Source organism: Lynx rufus, unplaced genomic scaffold (genome assembly GCF_022079265.1).
Source record: "Lynx rufus isolate CCGP_SWC_20201006 ecotype Redwood Valley unplaced genomic scaffold, mLynRuf1.p SCAF_2, whole genome shotgun sequence".
Classification (NCBI taxonomy): Eukaryota; Metazoa; Chordata; class Mammalia; order Carnivora; family Felidae; genus Lynx; species Lynx rufus.
In genome coordinates this window covers 4,984,101-5,005,999 of record NW_025814834.1, presented here as the reverse complement: position 1 = coordinate 5,005,999, position 21,899 = coordinate 4,984,101, and the positions used below count along the sequence as shown (strand labels likewise).

Genomic DNA, 21,899 nt, shown 5'->3' with positions numbered 1-21,899 from the left:
AATTGAGGACTCCTCAGTCACCGAGCGAGGACTCCTGGTGGCCTCGTCTGTCACTCTTGCTCTTCTCCCTATCTGGGGAAGGGTTACTGGAAATAATTGCTTCTTTTCTTACAGAGGGACCGTGTAGAGCTTTCTCGTATCATATACAGAGGCAAGAGAGGATGGCTGCATCAATAAAATAATAAAATGAGAACTCGGAGACACGGGAACCACCCCTTCCCTTTTCACGCAAGTGTGCCTTGCCTGTCCCTTGGGAGCAGTGGTTCTCCCCTGGTGACATCTGGCAATATTTGCACACATTTTTAGCTGCCGTGGCTTGGGGGAGGGGTGTATTGGCATGAGTAGGGGGAGGCCAGGGGTTCTGCTCAGAACCCTATGATCCCCAGGATGGGCCCTCGGCAACAGAGGACCCGAGTCCGGAGCGTCTGTGGCGCTGAGGTTGACCACCCTGTCTGGGTGAAGACCAAATACCGCTCCCTCTTGAAGCCGTTTTTGAATGTTCCAGCAGGAAACAACCGTTTTCTGCCTTCTTCTTACCTGCCTCCTTCCTATCCTATGTAACACTTCCTTCTGGATAGTGTTTACTTAGGACACTTGGGTGTCCCCTCACCTCCCAGCTACCCCATCAGCGAGCAGAGTGCTCTGGGCACAGTCCGTGTGTTCTACACCATCATCTGGCTGGGGAGCAGAACATGTGCGGGCAGGTGGCCTCGTGCTGTCAGGTTGGGGGGGGGGTGTCACAGACCGCCGGGGTCGCCGGTTCTGATTCACCTTGCCGAATCTTCTGTGAGCAAAGTGCACCTGCGCAGGTGTCCTGCCGAGTGTCAGCGTCTCGTCGTGTTCACCTGGCGCCCAGAACCAGGGGAAGGCTGCCCAGAGAAGCCCTTCGTTTGCAGGCCACCGAGCTGAACTTGGGGTGCCACAGACCAGGGCTTGGGGGGGTGTCTCTCACTCCCCCTCTGCCCCACCCCTCCCACAGGGGCACCCAACTCTGGGCCTCGTATAAAACAGCCTGATTCTCTGATCTCCAGATGCCTTCCAACGGGAAGTGGACTGGAAAAGCCCTCTCCCCGTGAAGTCAACCCAAATTCGGTTTTGATTAAAGTAGTTGCTGACCTGTTGTTCTGGCTCCTTCCATCAGGAGCGTGGTTGGTGCTGCCCATTGAGGTGACACCGTGGGGCCTCCGGTTAAAAGTGAAAAGAGGGGCGCCTGGGTGGCTCAGTCGGTTGGGCGGCCGACTTCGGCTCAGGTCATGATCTCACGGTCCGTGAGTTCGAGCCCCGTGTCGGGCTCTGTGCTGACAGCTCAGAGCCTGGAGCCTGTTTCAGATTCTGTGTCTCCCTCTGTCTGACCCTCCCCTGTTCATGCTCTGTTTGTCTCTGTCTCAAAAATAAATAAACTTTAAAAAAAAAAAAAGGTGAAAAGAGCGTGGAGCCCAGGCACAGCCTCCCGGGGTCTTCGTGTTCATATGCGTGGGACCGTCCAAGGTTGGCGTGGCCGTGGCTGCATTATTGTTGGCCCCCGAGGACAAATGTAGGTAGGACGTAAGTGCTGAGACCTCTTCCCGCTAGACCAGAATGTCATGGCCTCAGGGACCGAGCCCACTGGCCCCTCCGTGATTTGTCAGGTTCTTACCTCTTTTGTGTTTGTTTTAACCCCCAGCTTATAAAAGGAGAAAAGTGGGGCCCCTAATGAGTCCAGTCCAGGCAGGGTTGACCGCAGGGTCGTCCTTCTGCAGAAGCCGAGCAACACAGTAGATCTGAGAGCGGAAAGAAAGCCTTCCTCCCCCCCGGGGTGGTCTGACTTGAGTCTCATGCCAGAAGGTGAATTGGGGAATTGTGGGTTGAGCACAAATGCCTTTCCTTTTGCTTCTTCTGTATCTTTCAGTCAACCTGCTGCCAGAAACCGGTCTGGAGAGTGCCCCGTGAACTGGGGGAGGGGCTTTGTTGCTGCTGGGGTGGGAGTGCAGAGCCCGGCAAGGTCAGTGGTTGGCTGGTTGCAGTGGCCCACACACGTGGTTCTGCTGTGATGCTGTAAATGTGATTACTAGCTGGCAAGTTCTGTGACTTAGAAAGTCAGCTCCAGGAGCAGACGGCTCTGCTGACTACCAGAGATTCCCTTTGACTAAGGCTTATCAGCTCTAGTAACACTTGCAAAATAATACTCTCATGGAGGATGTTTAATTTATAGATAGCTAGAAATGGCCCAGGCCGGGGGAAGTCGTGGGAAGGTGGCCAAAAGATCCCATAAACCCGGAATAGGAGTGCAAAGCCGGCTGCGGCGGGGGGGGGGGGGGGGGGGGGGGGGGACGATGCTGGAATCGGGGTGTACGTACGGCCGCTCCCCATTCCTAGATCCCTCTGCATTCCTTCTCTATAAGGAGCCCCTGCAGCGTTGAGGATTTGCCTGCCTTCGATTTGGTTTTGATTGAGTATTGATAACACCTACAGACTTTTTTTTTTTTTTTAATAAGCCAAAATGGTGATCTATTCTAAGGCACAGAAAAATTTAAGAAACGATTGTCTAGATGGGTCAGTTTAAAGAGCAACAGAAAAAGAAAGCATAGTGCCACCTGAACATACATAGCATGACCGTTTCTATTTTTAAAAGGCAGGTCTGGCTGCATTAAAAGAGGATTTAGATTTTGGAGTGGCAGGATCTGTCTGAGCCTCTGATTCTTTGCATCGGGCGAGCCCATGTATCCAGGGCAGTAGGGAGAGGTGATTCTCCCGGGTTGTTTCAGCCTAGACAGTCAGGCCTGGTGCGGGATCATTGTGCTTGGTGTGGAAAATAAATGCTTTCCTGTGAGGCGAAAGCAGTGTGAGTCAGTGGGCATCCCGGGCCGTGGCAGAAAGAGGTCCCCTCATTTAGCACCATCCCAGAGATTCCTGGTCATGTAAGGTGGATCAAATGGAACCTTCTACTCTGCGGACTGAGTCCTCCCACAGCAACGTGCAAACCCTGGGCTGGATTCAGGATAACCCTGCCGGCATCGTGCAAGACCCCAGCAGTTCGTATGGAGTGCTCTAGGAATGGGGTTTTACTTTTTACGTTTGGCTCTACGAATACCTCGGATGACAAGCAGGATCTGTGTCTTGACGATGGGCTAATTTCATAGGAAAACCTATCTCCAAACTTGAAAGTTGCCTTGGTCTTAAAAAGTGAGAATAGGTCCCAGGGGAAGTTAGGAGCCCTGGGTTCTGATTACCCATGAGTCCCCCTCCCCCCGCGCACGCAGAGGCCCCTGCCTCTCTGCAGGTGAGGTTTGAGTCGCCACTTAAAGCCGGCCTGACCTTTCTGTCCACACAGCTACAGCCTTGAAAGGGTAGACCCCACCCAGTGTTATTAGCGCTCACCCTGGAGACAGACCTGCTCTGTCTCCCATCCTTGTGCCTCCCCCACACCGGCTTTGTGTGAAACCACGTGGCCTTGAAACACCATTTTTTCCCACAACTTTGTGAGTTCTTTGAGGACAGAGGCCCTGCCTTCTCACTGTGTAGCGTTGCGGTCAGTGTCCAACATGCATTTGATGAATAAATGAGCAAACAGAAAAGTGAATGAGTACATGGAAGCTTGCTAGATGTTGGTATTATTTACATCTGATTAGCATCAAGCTCAGCCTTACACATTTCTCTCTCTCTGCTGTTAACAAAGCAAACGGCGATGCTCGCAAGGACCAAAAAAAATGCCACGGTGGCAAGGGGGATGGGCACAGGTAGTGCGACCCCCCCCAAAAAGACCCCGGGTTCCGCGCTCAGCAGTGAGCTGTGTAGCCTCGGGGAAAGCACCCACCCTCTCTGAGCCCCCTCTGCACCCACCTAAGCTGATGGGCTCTAGAAACCTCATTCTGAGAGCTGATCAGGGTCTGTGTGCCGCTCTGAAAGTTGCTGGTTCCTGGGTCTTATCAGAGAGGGCTTTTCATTGAAACTCTGAAGGTAAGCCAGATCTGTTCTGGGGTTCCCTACTTTTGCACTCGAGGAATGTTAGAGGCACTGCCCTTGAAACCTTGAGCGCCAAGAGTAGGTGGACAGAGCTTGCAACGATCTGTGATTGTGGCAGTCGTGTCCAGGTACAGCCACCGGGGGTGGTCAGAATTGTTTTAAACTTTTGTTTTAATGGATTTTATCTTTTAGAGCAGTTTTTGGTTAACAGCAGTTTTGAACAGAAGATGCAGAGAGTTCCCATGTACCCCCTGCCCCGACCCATGCATAGCCTCCCCGCACTATCCACATTCCCTCCAGAGTGGTACGTTTGGTATAATCGATGAACTGATGTTGGCACCTTATTATCACTCAGAGTCTATAGTTTACCTTGGGATTCACTCTTGGGGCCGTGTATTCTTTGTGTTTGGACAAATGTGTAACGACACATGCCTACCCTTATGTGGTATCATATATTTTCCCCACTCTAAAAATCCTCTGTTCTAAAGTATCTTCTTAAAAGGAAATAGAATCAACCAGCAGTCTCTCTGATCTGTGTCACTAAATCCGCATGTTTAATTTCACTCTGAGTAAAATCCAGATTTCCTCAGCTATAACTTCTTTCCTAAGAGGCCTCGTCGTGCATCTTTGTGTCCTTTTCAGTGCTCTGGGCACGGTGTTTGGTGATAGGCAAGGAGGGGAGGCCAGGACCAGCAGTCACAGAATCCCAGAATGGTGGTGGCCTGCCAAGGAGCTCTCTCCCTCAGAAAGAGCGTCTCCTGTGTCTTTTGCATTTCCAGGCCTCGAGAAGCCTGTGTAAGCATCCAGTTTGATTAGCGGACCCTTCGTGACATTTTCCTTCTGACACTTGGAAGAAGCCAATGGAAAGCCCTACATTCGAGACCTCAGGAAGAACTAACAGGTTGATCTGCATAAGAATATTGTTCTGCATCAGGTCATATCAAGGACCAGGATCTATGTAGCCAGGAGGGAGCAGGCAGGGAAATCTGATGGAAGAGAAACCCAGCAGGCAGCGTTTAGCACTCCCACACACTGCCTGGCACACAGCACCTTCGCTGATTCAGTCCTCACAAGACCGCAGAGAGTTTAGTTCCGATTTTCTTCCTCCCCACCTTACAGGTGAAATAGGAGACGGTGAGGTGGCGGACAGGCTTGGACACGCTTGGACACGCACATTTGCAACACTGTGTTCTCCTGCCTCTTAAACCGGCAGGGGCATTTCCCACACATTGGGGAACTTACTCCTAAAACAGTATTTCAGGAGTGAAACTGCATGGTCCTTCACTTGGAGGGCAGTGGTGTGAACTGCACCATCACAGGAAGCAAGAAGGTCCCTCCCTTGCTCCCTCCTTCCAGGCCATGCACTTGCTCCTTCCGAGTACAAGTATGCAAGTACACTTGGGAGGGGTAACAAGCACCTGAGATCTCTCGCTTTTTAAATAAGTCGTTGTTTGAGTTGCATCCTCCACAGAGCTCTACGGGGAGGACAGATGCTTCAAATAAACTGGTGAGACCGGCCCATGTTTTCTTTTTGCGGGCCACGCCCTGGAGTGTAGGGTTAGTGTAGGGTGGGGGTTCAGGCCCGGTGCCAGGCCTGCCCCCCGGAGGCTCCGGTCCGTGCGGCGGCAATCCAGCCCGGTGCTTCTGCCTTGCCCGCGGGGCCGCGCTCCCGCCGCCGCCGCGCTCCCGGGACTCGGCCGCCGGGCTGGGCGCGCGGCCCGCGGTCGCTGCACGTCGGCCCCCGCCCGCCCCGCCCCGGCGCGCATTTCCATTTTAAACCGCCGCCCGCCCGCCCCTCGGCCGCGGCCGGCGCAGCTGCCCGCGCGGCCCATTTCGGGGAGTGGCGGAGGCTGCGGAGCCGCGAACTGTGCAGAAAAGGCCTGGAGATGCGAGCGGGCCCCGCGCCGTAGACAATGAAGCCGCGGGCGCCGCCGCCCGCCCCGGGCCCCGCGCGCCGCGGCCGCACCTGCCGGCGAGACCGTCCCCGCGCCTGACCGCCCGCCCGCCGCTCCGCCCACCGGCCCCGCCGGCCCATGGCTGGGCGCCCCGGGCCCGGACCCCCGCACTCGGGCCGCGCGGCGCACGGGCCGGCGGGCGCCAGGGGTGCCGTCCCCGCAGCCTGAGCGCAGCCCTCGAGGCGAGCGGGGGTGGGGGGGCGTGGGCCCACCCCGGGCGCGCCCGCTCTCCCCGCCTCGCCCCGCGACCGCCCGACCCGGCCCGCGGCGCGCTGGATGCGGCGGGGCCCCGGCGGGCGGCGCGGCGGCCACGGCCCCGGGCGACATGTACCTGCTGGACGGCAGCGGCGAGCCCGCGTCTCCGCCCGCGGACACGATGCCGCGCGGGACGCCCCCCCGGAAGACCGTCTACCGCATCTCCGTGACCATGGTCAGGAAGGACCAGCTGGCCGCGCCGGGCCCCGGCGGCCCCGACCCGCGCCCTGCTCGGAGGCCCCGGCCCGCGCGCTCCCCGGACGCGCCCGGGCGGCTGGTGGAGGAGGCCGAGGAGGAGGCGGCGGCGGCGGCGGCGGCGGGCGCTGAGGACCCCGAGGAACGCCGGCCGCGCGCCTGGGACTTCCGCACCTTCCGCACCCGCAGCACCGGGCAGCTGGAGCTCGGGCGGCTCCGGCCTTGCGCACGCGGCCCCGAGCCCGCGGACCTGGCCGGCAGCCCCCCGGCCGTGGAGGAGGGGCCCGGCTCTCCCGCGCCCGGCAGCCCCGACGTGGAGGGGGTCCGAGCCGCGCCCCTGCGGCGGAGCCTCAGCTTCAGGCACTGGAGCGGGCCCGAGGCGCCGCGGAGTCGGGCGCTGGGCCGCGGGAGGCGCCACAGCAGCTCCGGGAGCCTGGCTTGGGCGCCGGGCGGCGAGGCCGCGGCCGACCCCGGGGCCGCCCTGGAGCCCGCGGAGGCCCCCGCGCCGCCGGCCTCGGAGAAACGCAACACCCTGGACGTGGGCGAGGTGCTCAGCAAGAACGACGCGCTCTCGGACCTGGAGCGCTGGGAGCGCAGCAAGAGCAAGAACCGCACGCTGGACAACAGCGACCTGCAGCGGCTGGAGCGCGCGCGGGCGGCGGCCGCGGGCCCTGGCGGCGCCTCGGAGCGCCGGCTGCTGCGCTTCTTCAGCGGCATCTTCGCGCGCAGGGATGGCGGCGCGCCCGGCGGTCCCTCTCCCCGGAGCGGCGCCTCGCGGTCCCGCGGCTACTTCAGCCTGCGCAGGGCTCCGGCCGACGCGCACTCGTCCAGCGCCGAGAGCATCGACGGGTCCCCGCGCAGAGGTGGGCAGCGCGGCCGGGGAGGTGAGGGCAGTGGTGGGAACTGGCCTGGTGCCGCAGCGGCCCGCGCGGAGGACGCTGGGACTCGGGGGCGGCTAAGGGAGCCGCCGTCTCCGGCCGCCAGCCGGCGGGTGGCCACGCCGGGTGGGGGCTCGCGCGCTGCGGGGTTTTCCCCGGGAACGCTGCTGCGGTCGGGAAGATCTTGGCTTCCCCTGCCTCCGGCCGTGTCTGGTGGTGCCTTTCAGGGTCTGTGTCCTCCTGGGGAGAGATCACCTCGCCAAGCGGTGTGTTTCTAGGGCAGGCGCTGGCACCGCCTTCTTTAAGCGGGGCCATGAGCTCCGTGGGCTCCCTGGCTGTGGTACCTGTGGGCTGCCTGGGACTTGGCCTGGAAGCAGCCGCACAGGTGGTGCGCCCGGCCTCCGGCAGCCGCGTTCCTCCTGGTTAATGTTTTCCTCCACCCTCAAGCCTAGTCTCCCTGTAGGCGCTACAGTCTGGGAGTGCCGGTGGCGTGGCCCCCACTGATTGGACGGCGCTCACCTATTGCCATACCGGTAAAGATTGTTCACCCCGGCCGTCAGGGATACAGGCCTGTCCCCACAGCCTCTGGTGTCTCAGCGGGAGAGCGAGTCTGGGGCAGGATTCCGTTTGCTAGTAACGTATCCTATGCGGGTAGGATAATCACAGCCCGGCAGCCCGTTCTGAAATTTCGGTTCCCTTTCGCCTTAGGCCCTCCAACAGGGGCCTCGCAGGGAAGGTTTTGAAGGCAGATGTGACCATACTCTCTGGGAAAAATTAGGTAAGCTTGATAGCATTTGGGAGTCAGAATCGTCCAGAAGTCGCGACACACAGATCCCCTTCTCTCCACGTGCGGGGTCAATCACCCTGAAGGGAAGAGACTGGGGGTGAGTGGAGGGGCTGGGTTGTTAACCCCCTGCTGATGTTGGGGGTAGAGGGGAGACTTAAAGGTATGGTCCCCATGCATTTCGCCGCCGAGAAATCCGTGTGCTGATCACCTAACCCTGCTGTTGGTGGAGATGAGGGGTAGCTGAGACCCTGCGGTGTGTGCTTTTAATTAGAGGCTTTCAGATGGTAACTCACCACCCCTGGAGTGCGGGGTCCTCCCCGGCGGACCTCATGAGGCAGCTGGCTGCCCAGGGTCTGTCTCAAAACCACCAGCACAGAGAAATCACTGACCTCGCTGAACTAGTTTGAAGGTAAACTGGAGCTAAACCTTGTCACGTTCTCATGTGCTTCTAATGATTCTCGGAACGTGTTAGAGAATATTTGGAATTAAGCACTTGAGCCTGCAGTAGAGTTTAAGTCTGATTTTTTTTTTTTTTTTAAAAAGGTGAGGCCGTAATACAAAGTCACTTGTTGCAGGCTTTCTCTAGTTTAACTTGCTGCCTGTACCTTGCGGCGGAACGTGCCTTGGGATATTGGAGAAGGGGCTGTGTTCGACTCCAGCCATTACCCACCCCTCCCTGGATGCTTTTGAGATACTCAGAAATGATGGGCGTTACTTTGTTGAAGTCGGTTTGTGTAAAGTTGCTCCTGCCGTCCTTTGCGTTCCTTGGGTGGAAGTTCAAATCCACAGGACCGCCGGGTTCTCCCTAAGATAGCAGGCCTGCGTCTTTGCTCTGGGTTTGGCGAAAATAGTGATTAGCTGCCTGGGTTCCGGACAAGCACCCGTGGAGGGGAGGGAGGGCACACGCACGGTTTAGAAAGAATGCATTTCTTCGTGGTCCCTAGCGATACAAGTTAGAAGTATTGGGGTTTGGGTATTTGGGCGCCGGTCAGGTGGATTGATAATAGATTTGGAAAGTAGAGGCGTAAGGCGTGTTGGAATTTTTCCCTCTAGGGCGGCATAAGATTATAATAGTAATAATTAGAGTAACACTCGCTTTGTTTGTTTCTTGTGGCCAACCCCTCTCGGTGGAATTGCTTTGGTCTGAGACATAACACTAGTTAGCATTGTGGGTTGAGTAGAAAAACTGAATGTCTCTGAGCTGGGTTATGGCACACACAGTTTGAATTCCAGGATCTCACTTTATTCTGGAGTTTGAGGTAATCACACAAAAAAAGGCCACGTCCCTCACCTGCCTTTGGCTAAAAGGCCTGAAGTGTCCCTATTCTTGGGGTTATTTATTGTAAAGTCAGCGTCTGTCACAGGTTAAGATGCAGTCCCCACAGCTTTCAGGCCTTTTCATGTTATTACACTTTCCTACTTTTTGTAGATTTGCTTCCTCTGATACACAGTGTTCAGATTCAGGTGCTATTTAAGTGAAGCTCTGAATTCAAGGTAAAATACTGTAAGGTGACGTTCAGACACAGCAGAACCCAGACTCACTTTCCCCGTAAACGTCCATAGAGCAGAAGTCCACAAAGTACAAAGTCTTGCCTAAACCAGGTTTGGACAGGTAGGTTTACAAGACCTAGAGAATTTTGCTTTTAGGAAGGTGAGGTGCTGTGTGTTACAGAACATAGCCAAGTGTGTGGTACTCCCATTCGGAATGAGAAATAGTTTTGCCATTGAGAGTCCGCGAAACGTTGCAGCCCCTTTCTGATTTCAGCACTGCGGCTAAACCGTCGTGGAACCAAAATGCAGCATACAGAACGAACAGCACCTCTAGCTTTCTTTAAGTCTTGGCCACACGGTATTACACTTTGAAGTTCTTGGGGTGGCCCAGTGAGTTTAGCTTCTGACTCTCAATCTCGGCTCAGGTCATAATCTCACGGTTCGTGGGCCCCAACCCTGCGTCGGGCTTTGCGCTGACAGCACGGAGCCTGCTTGGGATTCTCTCTCTCCCCCTGTCCCCCCTCTCTCAAGATGAATAAACATGAAAAAAAAATTCGAAGTTCTTTCAAGTCTAAGGGGAATTAGAGGACATTTGTCACCCGGGACAGGTTCTCCTTTTGTTGGACTCTTTTTCAGCCCTTGTGAATTGGCCTCGGGGGGAAAAAAACTTTAAGAGACAAAGTAACTGTTACATTAAATAGTTTACGTGACTTCTTGGAATTACAAGCTTCATCTTAGACGAGGTACCTATATGCCAGTAGTAGGGAAGGAAGAGGGTTAATCTTATTTTATTTTTAAAAAAATTTTTTTTCAACGTTTTTTATTTATTTTTGGGACAGAGAGAGACAGAGCATGAACGAGGGAGGGGCAGAGAGAGAGGGAGACACAGAATCGGAAACAGGCTCCAGGCTCCGAGCCATCAGCCCAGAGCCTGACGCGGGGCTCGAACTCACGGACCGCGAGATTGTGACCTGGCTGAAGTCGGACGCTTAACCGACTGCGCCACCCAGGCGCCCCGGGTTAATCTTATTTTAAAACACAGGTTCACACATCACGTGCGTATGGTTTTTCTGTATGTTTTAAAATTTTTTTACATTAGAGAAAGATCAGAGGAGAGGAGCAGAAAAGGGTAAGAGAGAGGGAGGGAGGGGGAGAGACAGATTCTTGAGCGGGCTCCCTGCTGAACACAACCTGGTATCATGACGTGAGCCGAAATCAAGAGTTGGGCGCTCAACCTCCTGAGCCACCCAGGTGCCTCTCCCCTGTATTCTTCAGGCTTTAGGGCGAAAGGATGGGAGCACCCACCTTTGTAGGGTGACTTTCTTGTACTTCTTCATCCCCGTCATGCTCACCTATTTAGGCTTTTCCTCTTCCTCGTTACACATCCGCCTCCCAGAGACCCCTGGCAGGCTTCTCTGTCAGGTTCATTATCATCTGGAGCCCTAGAACGTTTCAGAGGGGCTCTGTGTCAGATCAAGGGCAGTTTCCTATTACCTGATGCACATGTACCGGGGCAGAGTCTGTTGACACAAGTATAATTTAATGCAAAAAAAGATCAAATAATAAATGATGAATTACCCTGTAGGGCGTCCCCTCCCATTGCGTGCTCTCTGCACCCCTCCTGTTTGCCAGGGCGGCAGGTGTCTGTAGGGTGTTCTGATGCTGTCCAGGAGGATTGATTACCACAATAAAGTGATTCATTGATAGCCCCGACTGAGGTTAGTTAGCTTTTTAAATTAGTAATTTGCAACTGATGTGACAGCACATTTTTAGGAGTGGCTTCGTTCTTTAATTTCTGCTTCCCCTGGTTTGTATCTTTCAGCTCGCGCAGCTTGGTGGACTGTCTTATGGTTAAAAATAAATAAATAAATAAAATAAAAAAAAATTGAAGCACAACACCTTCGTGGAGAAAGAGAGGAGGCAGCAATTAAGTGAAATAAAATTGCTGAAAAAACTTGGTACCTTTTTGTTAACTTGCTCTGTTATTGGGAAGGGCGTGCATGGTTTTAAAGAAACAGCATAATTCAGTTTCTCATGCGAAGCATTTAAAACTAATTAGGTGCTCCGTATTTGGGAGATCGCATGCTTTTTATAAATGACTCTAGATAGTAATTTAGGAAAACCTTCGTTGTTTTTGTCGTGAGGTCGGATTGCTTTCCTGGAGAACAGAGCAGCCCCTGAAGGTCAGCCAGGGACGCCCTAAGCAGGCACGGGAGGCTCGGACTGTGTCTTGACGCGTTAATTTTCTCCACGTGGAGCCCGTCGTATCGGCATAGTCACCTGTTGGCGCCGGCCGGGAAGATCGTGCCGGCAAAGGCACGTTCAGAAGTCCACCTGCCAAGGACATCTTCCGGTGTCACGTCAGCCCATTGCAGCAATCCGGCTGGTCATGCAGTTCACAGACCGAGGACTCAGCTATGAGGCAGTGGTAGTGCTTAACCCTTTTGTTCGTTGCTTGTTTTTCTGTTGCGTCAACAAATATTTGTTGCGTTTCCGTGGCATGTTCCGAGCGGGAGCAGGGGGCTAGAGCTCTTGTCTTCAGAGGCCCGACAGCCTGCTGGGGGAGGGAGAGGTTCCTATGAAGCTTCACGGGATACTTAGGGGAAGGGTCGACTGCATTTCTCTGCACCGCATTCCTCCGTTAGAGCACTACTAATCCCAGCGTATGATAATAACCTCGTCCGCATACGTGCCCATTCTGACTGTGAGCCCCTCCTGGGCAGGAAACGAAGCCTGTGTTCTTCCTGTCTGTACGGCAGAATTAAGGGTACTGTGGTTCCACTTGGACTCTTATTAAGCGTTTGTGGCAGGAATTAATGAAAGGGCTGGCGGAAAGAAAAAAGGGAGCAAGGGTCCGTGAGCAAGAGAAGGAGTTAGTGAAGACCTCACCGAGGGGTAAAAGGATTTGGGTCTTGTCGGATCACTAGGAGTTGAGCAACTGGAAACGAGGAGTTTCTCCGTCAGCAAGTTGGCTGGGATTTCTGGAGTTAACCTGTAAGAAATCATTCCTCTTCGCCAACATCAGGCATAAAAGCGGATGTTATGGTTTCCACAGTGAGTTGTTTTGCTTTTTTAGCATAAGGTGTTTGTTTTTCATAGGAAATCTCTTTCAGGCTGTTTCTTTTTCTTTTTTCCTCTGCGATGATTTGGAACAATAGTTCATCAAACTGATGTCACAGTAGGGGCGCCTGGGTAGCTCAGTCGGTCGAGCGTCCAACTTCAGCCCAGGTCATGATCTCATGGTCTGTGGGTTTGAGCCCCACGTCGGGCTCTGTGCTGACGGCTCAGAGCCCGGAGCCTGCTTCGGATCGTGTGTCTCCCTCTCTCTCTGTTCCTCCCCTTGCCCACGCTCTGTCTCACTCTCAAAAATAAAGATTAAAAAATTAAAAAAAAAATGATGTCAAAGTGAGTAAGATAATGAAGGAAAGTAAAGCTTTTATTAAGGACAGTGACTGAGATAAAGCGTGTACAGCTGCTGTTATATCCCCAGGTGGTGAACAGAACTGGTATTAAGGTCAGCAGATTAGCAAAAAAGAAGGGAGATTATTGTCTTTGCATCATTTTGAGAGAAGAACCATCTGCCCGCCATGGTTTTGCTCTAGGTTTTGTTCAGCCCAGATTAGAGTCTGCTGGGGTGTTGATGTTTACTTGTTTGTAGGCGACGGCCTTTAAAATTCTGTTTCTTGTGATGTTTTTCAGTTGACAGAGGCATTCCCGTTAGTTGTCTAGTCTCTCGTTAATTAAGAATTAATGTAGACGCCTCTGAAATTCAGAATATGTTAACAGTCCACGTCTGGCTGGTTTTCTCATAATCTCTCGTTATCCTCTTTTCTTATACAGTCTCGTTATTTCTGTTTCCAGGGTTGGTTTTCAGTTCTAACATCACTCCTGGGCCTAAAGACTCAGAGCTTGGGGAGAGATCTGCTCTCCTGGGTTGGGAAGTGGACTTTCCTCCCTCATTCGGTGCCGGGGGTGGGGGTGGGGTGGGGGGTGGCACACACCAGCGGGAGGCTTGCGAAGGCCTCATTTGGCCTCTCTGTATCTAACAAATGCAGGTAATCTTAAGAGGTGCATTTTCAGTTGGCAGGAGGGAGAGGGAAAACGAGGGTCACTTTCCTCCATAGTCCTCTGTTGGGGACCTTACCAAGGGCGGAATGTATTTCTGGTGCGATAGCAGGTCCAGGACTTGGCAGGAGGTAGCATGCCACTTGTGCTGGTGAGGACACGGGGCCGCCCCGCCCCCTTTGTTCAGTGGATTGTCTGTGGGTGCCAGTGGGACGCGAGCTCATTCGAGTGGATGTCAGAGGGAGTCTTGTGTTCCCCTGTGCCTGTCATCGCACGGGCTCCTTTCGCTGGTCCTGCGGACGGACCCTTGAGAGCGGAGGCCGTGAACAATGCCTCCGGCCTTTCTGGTGCAGCCCCTGCCCTCCTCTCCAGTTCTTAGCCCAGGTCAGAGTCCCTCCGACGGCCACTTCTTCCATTGATGGGGATGGGGAGCCGGGGCCGTTTATCCGCTTTGTGCTTTTCTGTTCACGTAGCAAGGGCTTTAGAACAACCAGACACCGGGTGGTCTGTGAAGCACCGGAAACAGGATCCTGATTTAGGGATGCACACCTTTGATTGCTTTCCTGCAACTTACATCCTGTTACCTTAGCACCGGGCAGGTGTGGGAGACCTGAGCAGGGCTGGTTCTGTCTCCTTTGGTGCCACACAGGTAGCTCATCGATAGCTCCCAGATACTTAGAGCCCTTCCTCCTCCGCCTCCTCCTTTAAAAAACAAAACAAAACAAAACTTTTTTTTAATGTTTGTTTACTTTTGCGAGAGAGAGAGAGAGAGAGGGTGAGCATGAGCAGAGGAGGGGCAGAGAGGGAGACACAAGTCCGAAGCAGGCTCCAGGCTCTGAGCTGTCAGCACAGAGCCCGACGCGGGGCTCCAACCCATGAACCGTGACATCATGTCCTGAGCCGAAACCATGAGTCGGACTCTCAACCGACTGAGCCACCTAGGTTCCCCTGGAGCTTATTCTTCTGATTATTTTCATTCTCAAACTGGAATCCCAGCCTTCTGAGAGTCTGATATCTCTTGCATTCAAGAGTAGGTGCCTAATCCGCTTTCCTGATCTGGTTCATGGAAGATTCTGGGAGCCAAGTACATTGGAGACACCGGAGATTTTTACTTTGAAAGAGACGCCCGGGAGTGTGAAGACTTGTCTCCCGGTATTTGAGAAGCGGACATAAGAGGGACCCAGTGGAAAAGGATCCTGCCTCACAACGAGGCAGTCTCTTGTCACAAGCCCTCGCGGTTTGGAACAGGCCGCCTTCCTGTGTGCAGAGTTCGCCGTCTCTGGAGGCTTCCACGCCTGGGCCAGTCAGGGAATGTTGGAAGGGGTGCTGTGTTCGCTGTGTGGGGGTTTGCAGTTGCTCGTTAGGCCTCATCCCAGTTTTCAGGTCAAGAGCCCCTTCAGGATCGAGGATTTTGATGGTTTTGCACCTGCTGTTCTCCTAGGAAGCGGCTTTCTCCCAAAGTTAAAGGGAGGTTTGTCCGTAATTTCTTGGTCTTCTTCCCTGCCCCTGCCTGGCTCCCCCTGTGGCTCCCGCTTTGTTCTGCTGGCTAATCTGCCTGCCAGTCAGAAATTGTCTGCCCCCAACTCCACTGTCTCCCCAGTGGCTCCCCGCCCCCACCCCCCTCGGCCCCAGCTAACTCTTCCTGGGCTCCTGTTCGGCCATTGATCCCCTGGAGGTACGGACACCGTTAGTCCCTTGGGCCCCAGGGTGCCGGGGGACGTCTGAGCGTGACATTGTGGCTTTTTCCTTCTTGCTCGCTTTCCTGGGTGCCTTCGCCGGTACGTGGGGGATGCCACGATGGTGGCGGGAAGAAGTGTCCTGTGCATCCTGGGAGATGGGAAGTTGCCACGTGGAGGAAGCAGGCTTAGGTGGGGGTGGGTTTAGTCTCGGCTACAACTCTTCGGCTGGCAGATGCTCAGACGGGTCCTGTACCCAACTGCCCTGCGCCCCATCTGCCTCATCCATTTAAGTAAGGGGTTCACCCCGCACCTGGCTGGCGCTCTGGATGACCAGGAGTGAATGTGAGAGCAGGCGCTAAGCACGTGGTTCAACGGCATCGTCTTGGATTTACAGGGGTTGCCTCTGTGAAGTTCGCAGGAGACTCCGAGGCGGAAAATCCCAAACGCGTGGCCGTGCTTGGATTTGTACGTGCCGCGGAGAAGGCTGATGGCCTTCCTCACGCTACAGCAAGGATACACTGACCCCGGGTTTTGTTTTTAGTCTGTCACCCTGTATTTTCCCACGAGGCTCGGTGTAACTGCAGCTTTTTAAATTATTGGCCATCGTACCTGAAAATTACCAGGCGGGAGAAGACAGTCATCTTTCTTCTTTGGCTTAATCGTCCCCCCTCTTTCTTCATTCACGTCACTGGAAGATTATTGCTTTGCAGCACATGGGTTCGCGTCATCCCGACCCAGGCCAAGGGCGTGTGCATCTCAGAAAGCTGGTTTCTCGCAGCGCCTTTCCCGCAGCGCTCCCGCTTCCTCCCAGAGGGCCGGTGGCCAGAGTGCGCTGCCCGGCGGACAGAGGACCCCGCCTCCTACCTGAAGGACGACGCCCCTTTCTGTGGCAGTGAGTGGTGACGGATCGTCCTCTTGCCACTGACGTGTAACCTTCAACGTGATAAGCGCTGGTATTTACCCAGTGTGTTCGGTGGAGTATTTGGTAACAAATGTCGTTTGGAGCGCTCCACGTCTTCTCGAAGTCCTTTGGTTTGCCAACATAATGGTACAGAGATGGTGTCACTGGACCTGTGTTGCTCTGGGGCCGACGTTCTCACTCTTCACAAGGAGATCCTCCTGGGCTCAGCCATGGGGTGCGGGGCCGGTAAACCCGTTGTAATTGGAAGCATCCTAGGTGGAAAACGCACGTAAGACGCTGAACTGAACTGGGCATCCTAGCTGGGCCCGGCCCACCTGAAGTGAGCCCAGAACGCTCACGTCAGCCTGCGGTCGGGCAGAGTCGTCTGACCCAAAGCCTATTTCGTGGTAGAGTGCTTGTGCTTGTGCTTGTAACGTGTTGAATGCCGTACCAGGAGTGACAGAACGTCCGTGTGGACGCAGAGCGGTGGGCCGCGTATTGGTTGCTGACCCCCGTGGTCGCTGGGTGACGGGGGGCCGCTGCCGGCCCACATCTCGGGACCCGGGTGGCCTCTTCAAGTCCCCACACAGGCACTGCGGGCGGAAGTCTGGCCTCCCCTAGGCCTTGTCTCCGTGTGGCAGCAGGTGACATGCCTCGTGACTGGTACTGGCGTGTGCCCTGTGCCTTCTCGTGGCGCCCTGGCACCTGTGCTTGACGCCCAGGCTTCACCGGGTCGGCATGCTTGTTCTGCCGGTTCTTACCGTCGGAGTGTCCCCTCTGGGTCTCGTGGGAAGAGTGGCCGAGGGCCCCAGAGGCTCTGCTCCGTCGCTTGTGTGGTCCCCGCAGGTGCACTGCTGGTCCGAACACCGGGCTGTCTTAGGGCCGTGGCGCCGGGTCAGGTGGCCAGCGCCCATGGCTGTACTTGAAGACTCGGTGGCCACAAGCTTCTCTCCTCGTCCTTTTCCCCAGTCTGTCTGCTGCCTCTCGAGAGCTTCTACTCCTCTCGCGCTCCCCACGGCCCTTCCCCGGGTCTCCCCGCGGGTGGAGTGAGCCCTGGGAGAGGGGGCTTTTGAATCCAGCGCTCCGGTCCTGAGCCCCACTCCGCTGGAGTTAACTGCCTTGCCCGCTCCCTTCCCCCGAGACAGACACACGGACCCTTGGGAAGGCATTTGTCTCTTCCCAGACCTGTTCACGTTTGAAGACTTCGCCTACCCTGTGCTGGAGCTAAGATCTCAAGTTTCTGCCCCAAGAGCGAAAGTCAAATGCAGTAGAACCTAACAGGCTAACGTGGTTGCCGCGAATTTGTGTCTGCCACCTGCCTGGACCGGCGCCCACGGGCCGGCGTGCCTGCGGCACCATTGGGTTACTGGCTTGTGACAGTAGAGAGAGGCACAGGTGCAGAAGGACGGTCCTGTGGGTCTCCCATCCTCTGCGCACGTAGAGGGGCGGTGGGACCTCTGGAGGGTCGGACCTGGTTTGCGTGTGTTGCCCTGTGGTGATGCTCTGCTGTGTTTCGTTCGCTTGTTCCCACAGAGGAGGAGTGATAAATGTGCCATGACCTCCTTTCAGGCTGGTCCTAGGGCCCAAGCGGCTCCCCGGCTGAGGAGGGCATCTAGAGTCGGATGTCTGTCCTTCCCATTTTCCAGAATGAGTGTCTTTGAGCAGACTGTTTACTCTCTCTGTGCCTCAGTTTCCTCATTTGGAAAATGAGTATTGATAATGACACTTGCCCTCCTGGGCTAGTAGTAGGGGGATCAGGGATATGTGTGGGTGTGTGACTTAGGGCACTGCGGGGTGTACGTGTTTTGTCCCCATTATCTGCTCTGGCCCCCTCAGTGGTGACCCCCCCCCCAATCCGCCTCCAACAACAGGGAACATTCTGGAAGGAACTGCTGCCACCCTGGCCAGCTCGGAAAGTGAGGTTCTGCATGTATGAGCTCTTCTATCCATGAAAAATAAAAAATAATTTCTTCCCCTTGAGATGGAATGGGTAAAAATGATCCTGTGGTGCCTGGGAGGCTCAGTCGGTTAAGCCTCTGACTTCAGCTCAGGTCATGATCTCACAGGTCATGAGTTTGAGCCCCACATCAGGCTCTCTGCTGTCAGCACAGAGCCCGCTTCAGATCCTCTGCCTCCCTCTCTCTGCCTCCTCCCCACTTGTGCTCTCTCTCTCAAGAATAAACAAACATTAAAAAACAAAAAAATCCCTCAGAAGTAACAGTCAAATCCATTGACTTTTGTATTTTTAAATGCACTTGTCTTTATTTTTATATATATTTAAGATTTTATTACAACTTACTGTTTTCTATAATACTTATGTTATATAAATACAAAAACTTGTACGTTAAAAAGTAGTTTAGGGTAATTGAAATCAGTAACTTTTAAATTTTATGACTACCTTAATAGGCAAAGTAGCCCTGAACTGAAAAGTTAACACCAGGGTCTCGAGGCCACTGTGCTGTCCCTTTGGGAAGAACACTTAAATGTTTACGGTGCTCGTTGGGGCATCTGGGTGGCTCAGTCGGTTGAGCATCCGACTTCCGCTCAGGTCATGATCTCTCAGTCCTTGAGTTCAAGCCCCACGTCAGGCTCTGTGCTGACAGCTCAGAGCCTGGAGCCTGCTTCAGACTCTGTGAGTCTCCCTCTCTCTCTGCCCCTCTCCTGCTCGCTCGCTCTCTCTCTCTCTCTCTCTCTCTCTCAAAAATAAGTAAACATTAAAAAAATAAGAAAAAGTATTTACGATATTCGCAGGCAGTTTGGATACAACCACTTTCAAATTCTTGTTCCCAGGAAGGCATTTTGAATAACCGTGTTCCTGATTCCCTCCTCGGCCCAGATCCTGAGGACTCCCCAAGGCTTTGTTACTTACATGTTCCTTCACCTGACATTCCGTTGATGTGCAGGGTTGAAGGTCAGGTGGGTGCGGCCGACAGCATCCCTTGGCCTCTGTGTCCAGAGACATGATTCTCAACAGAAGATTCTAGGGGTTTGCCCTCAAACAAATCCACATTCCCGAGGCAGTTAATTTTCCACGCTGCAGGAGATTTTTGTGGCATTTCCTTAAAGTCTTGAGGTAGATATTGATCCCTCGGCGGGAGGTTAAATTGTCAGGTTCCTTGGGCCACAGTTTGGGTTCAGCATTCCTGGGTGGGACCCGCCCACCTGAACCTTTTATTCTCCAGAATTCCATCCCTGTGTCGGCCTTTGAAACCCCACCCTCGTTTATAGGACACGGGCCTTTGCGGGGACAGCGAGGTTTGTGTAGAGAATGCCACGCAAATCCCAGAAAGGTCGTTCGCCCTCAACGCCAAGGCTCTGCAGACGGTTGAGGTGCCCACGTTGTGGGTCCCGCTTCCGTGTGCCTGTGGGCTCCCGTGTGTGTTCGTGAAGCACGGTCCTGTCCCGGGAGTCGGCGAGGGTCTCGTTCGCTCAGATGCCTTTCAGGTTGCCAGCCCCTCTGATTCAGACACACTTCTGGAACCGTCTGCCTCCCCCAGGTCTTCAGTGTGCCCAGCCCGCCAGCCCGCTTTCAGGAACATCTCGTCCCACCTCGTCACTGCCCAGGCTTGCTGTGAGCATTTCCCGAGTCGGGTGGGGGTAGCCGTGGGGACTGGAATTTCCCCTTTCTGTTGAAGTTTCTGTCGTGACCGTGCCTGGGCTGGCTGGTGCCCACACGGCCAGCACAGGGAGTTGCCACTGAAAGGAAAACTGTCCTCTGTTTCAGTGGACGCGGCCCTCCAGGGTGCCCGGCGGGAAGTCACCGTGTGTGGAGGTGCAGGGAGTGACCTTTGGGTTGTCCAGGGGACGGCTCGGGAGCAGAGCCTGTGGGCCGCAGGGCCAGGCGTGGGCCCTGTGCTCCGCCCTGCAGTATGGTCCTCCTGCCACCAAACTGCCACTTGAAGAACAGATCTGGTTGCTGTTTTTAGACTGTTTTTGCTGCTCTGGGTCGGTAAAACAACGACAGCACAGTGGTGGCGGCGACCCCCTCTGAGTGTGTGCGGGCTGGGTGCGAGTCCTTGATTCCAGCGACAACCTCGCGAAGTGAATTATTACCCCATAGGTCAGTAGGGTTAGCGGGTCATCTGTGGAGAGATGCACAGGTAAACCCGAGGCCCCGGGCACTGGGGCTGCAGTGACACGTGGGAAGGGTGAGCGGCTGCATCCCTCCTGCCCCATCGGATGGCCCCACGTGAACGTGCCGCCCTTCTTAGGCTCTCCGGATCTCTGATGCAGAATTGGCGCCTTTCGAGGGAATTAAAAGCAAAAATGGACTACTGGGACCTCATGAAGATAAAAAGCTTCCGCACTGCAAAGGAAACAGTCAACAAAACTAAAAGGCGACCGACGGAATAGGAAAAGATATTTGTAAATGACCAATCGGACAAAGGGCTAGTATCCAATATCTATAAAGAACTCACCAAACTCCACACCCAAAAAACAAATAATCCAGTGAAGAAGTGCGCAGAAGACAAGAATAGACACTTCTCCAAAGAGGACGTCCAGATGGCCGACAGACACATGAAAAGATGCTCAACATCGCTCATCATGAGGGAAACACAAATCAAAGCCACACTGAAATACCACCTCACACCAGTCAGAGTGGCTAAAATTAACAACTCAGGAAACAACAGATGCTGGCGAGGATGTGGAGAGACGGAAACCCTCTCGCACTGTTGGTGGGAATGCAAACTGGCGCAGCCGCTCTGGAAAACAGTGTGGAGGTTCCTGAGAAAATTAAAAATAGATCTACCCTATGACCCAGCAATAGCACTGCTGGGAATTTCCCCAAGGGATACAGGAGTGCTGATGCATAGGGGCACACGTACCCCAGTGTTTATAGCAGCACTCTCAACAATAGCCAAATTGTGGGAAGAGCCTAAATGTCCACCAACTGACGAATGGATAAAGACGATGTGGTTTATATATGCAGTGGAATACTACTTGGCAATGAGAAAGAATGAAATCATGCTGTTTGCAGCGACGTGGATGGAACTGGAAGGTGTTATGCTGAGTGAAACAAGTCAGTCAGAGAAAGACAGATACTGTATGTTTTCACTCATGTGGATCTTGAGAAACTTAACAGAAGACAATGGGGGAGGGGGAGGGAAAAATAGTTACAAACAGAGAGGGAGGGAGGCAAACCATAAGAGACTCTTAAATGCAGAGAACAAACTGAGGGTGGATGGGGGGTGGGGGAGAGGGGAAAGCAGGTGATGGGCATTGAGGAGGGCACCTGTTGGGATGAGCACTGGGTGTTGTCTGGAAGCCAATTTGACAAATTATATTAAAAAAAAAAAAAGAATTGGTGCCTTTGTTAATGTGCAGAAATGAGCAGACCGCAGGATGTCTCCCTGTAGCCCCAGAACCTAACATTTTTGGACTTCAGAAAGGGAGTCTGGTGCAAGAGAATGGGGGAGTGTTCGCGAGCCACAGGGAGCTTACAGCGTGGTGCTGCTGGTGGTCTTGTCCTGTGCAGGTTCGGAAGGTCTCAAGTCTGTTTCTTCCCTGCCCCCTCCCCTGCCCCCACTGATTCCATTTCAGGCAAATATTTTCTTTTTTTTTTTCTTTCTAATTTTTTTTTAATGCTGCTTTATTTTGGAGAGACCGAGCGTGTGTGGGGGAAGGGCAGAGAGACAGGGAGACACAGAACCCGAAGCAGGCTCCAGGCTCCGAGCTGCCAGCACAGGGGCCGACGCGGGGCTCAGACTCACCAGCCGCGAGATCATGACCTGAGCCGAAGTCAGACGCTCA

At 54.3% G+C, this 21,899-nt stretch overlaps 1 protein-coding gene across 3 annotated transcripts in view; it reads left to right on the top strand.

The window, feature by feature from the left end:
- Positions 1-21,899, top strand: part of AGAP1 (ArfGAP with GTPase domain, ankyrin repeat and PH domain 1) — a 549,698-nt gene that overhangs the window by 144,877 nt on the left and 382,922 nt on the right. The window lies entirely within an intron of this gene.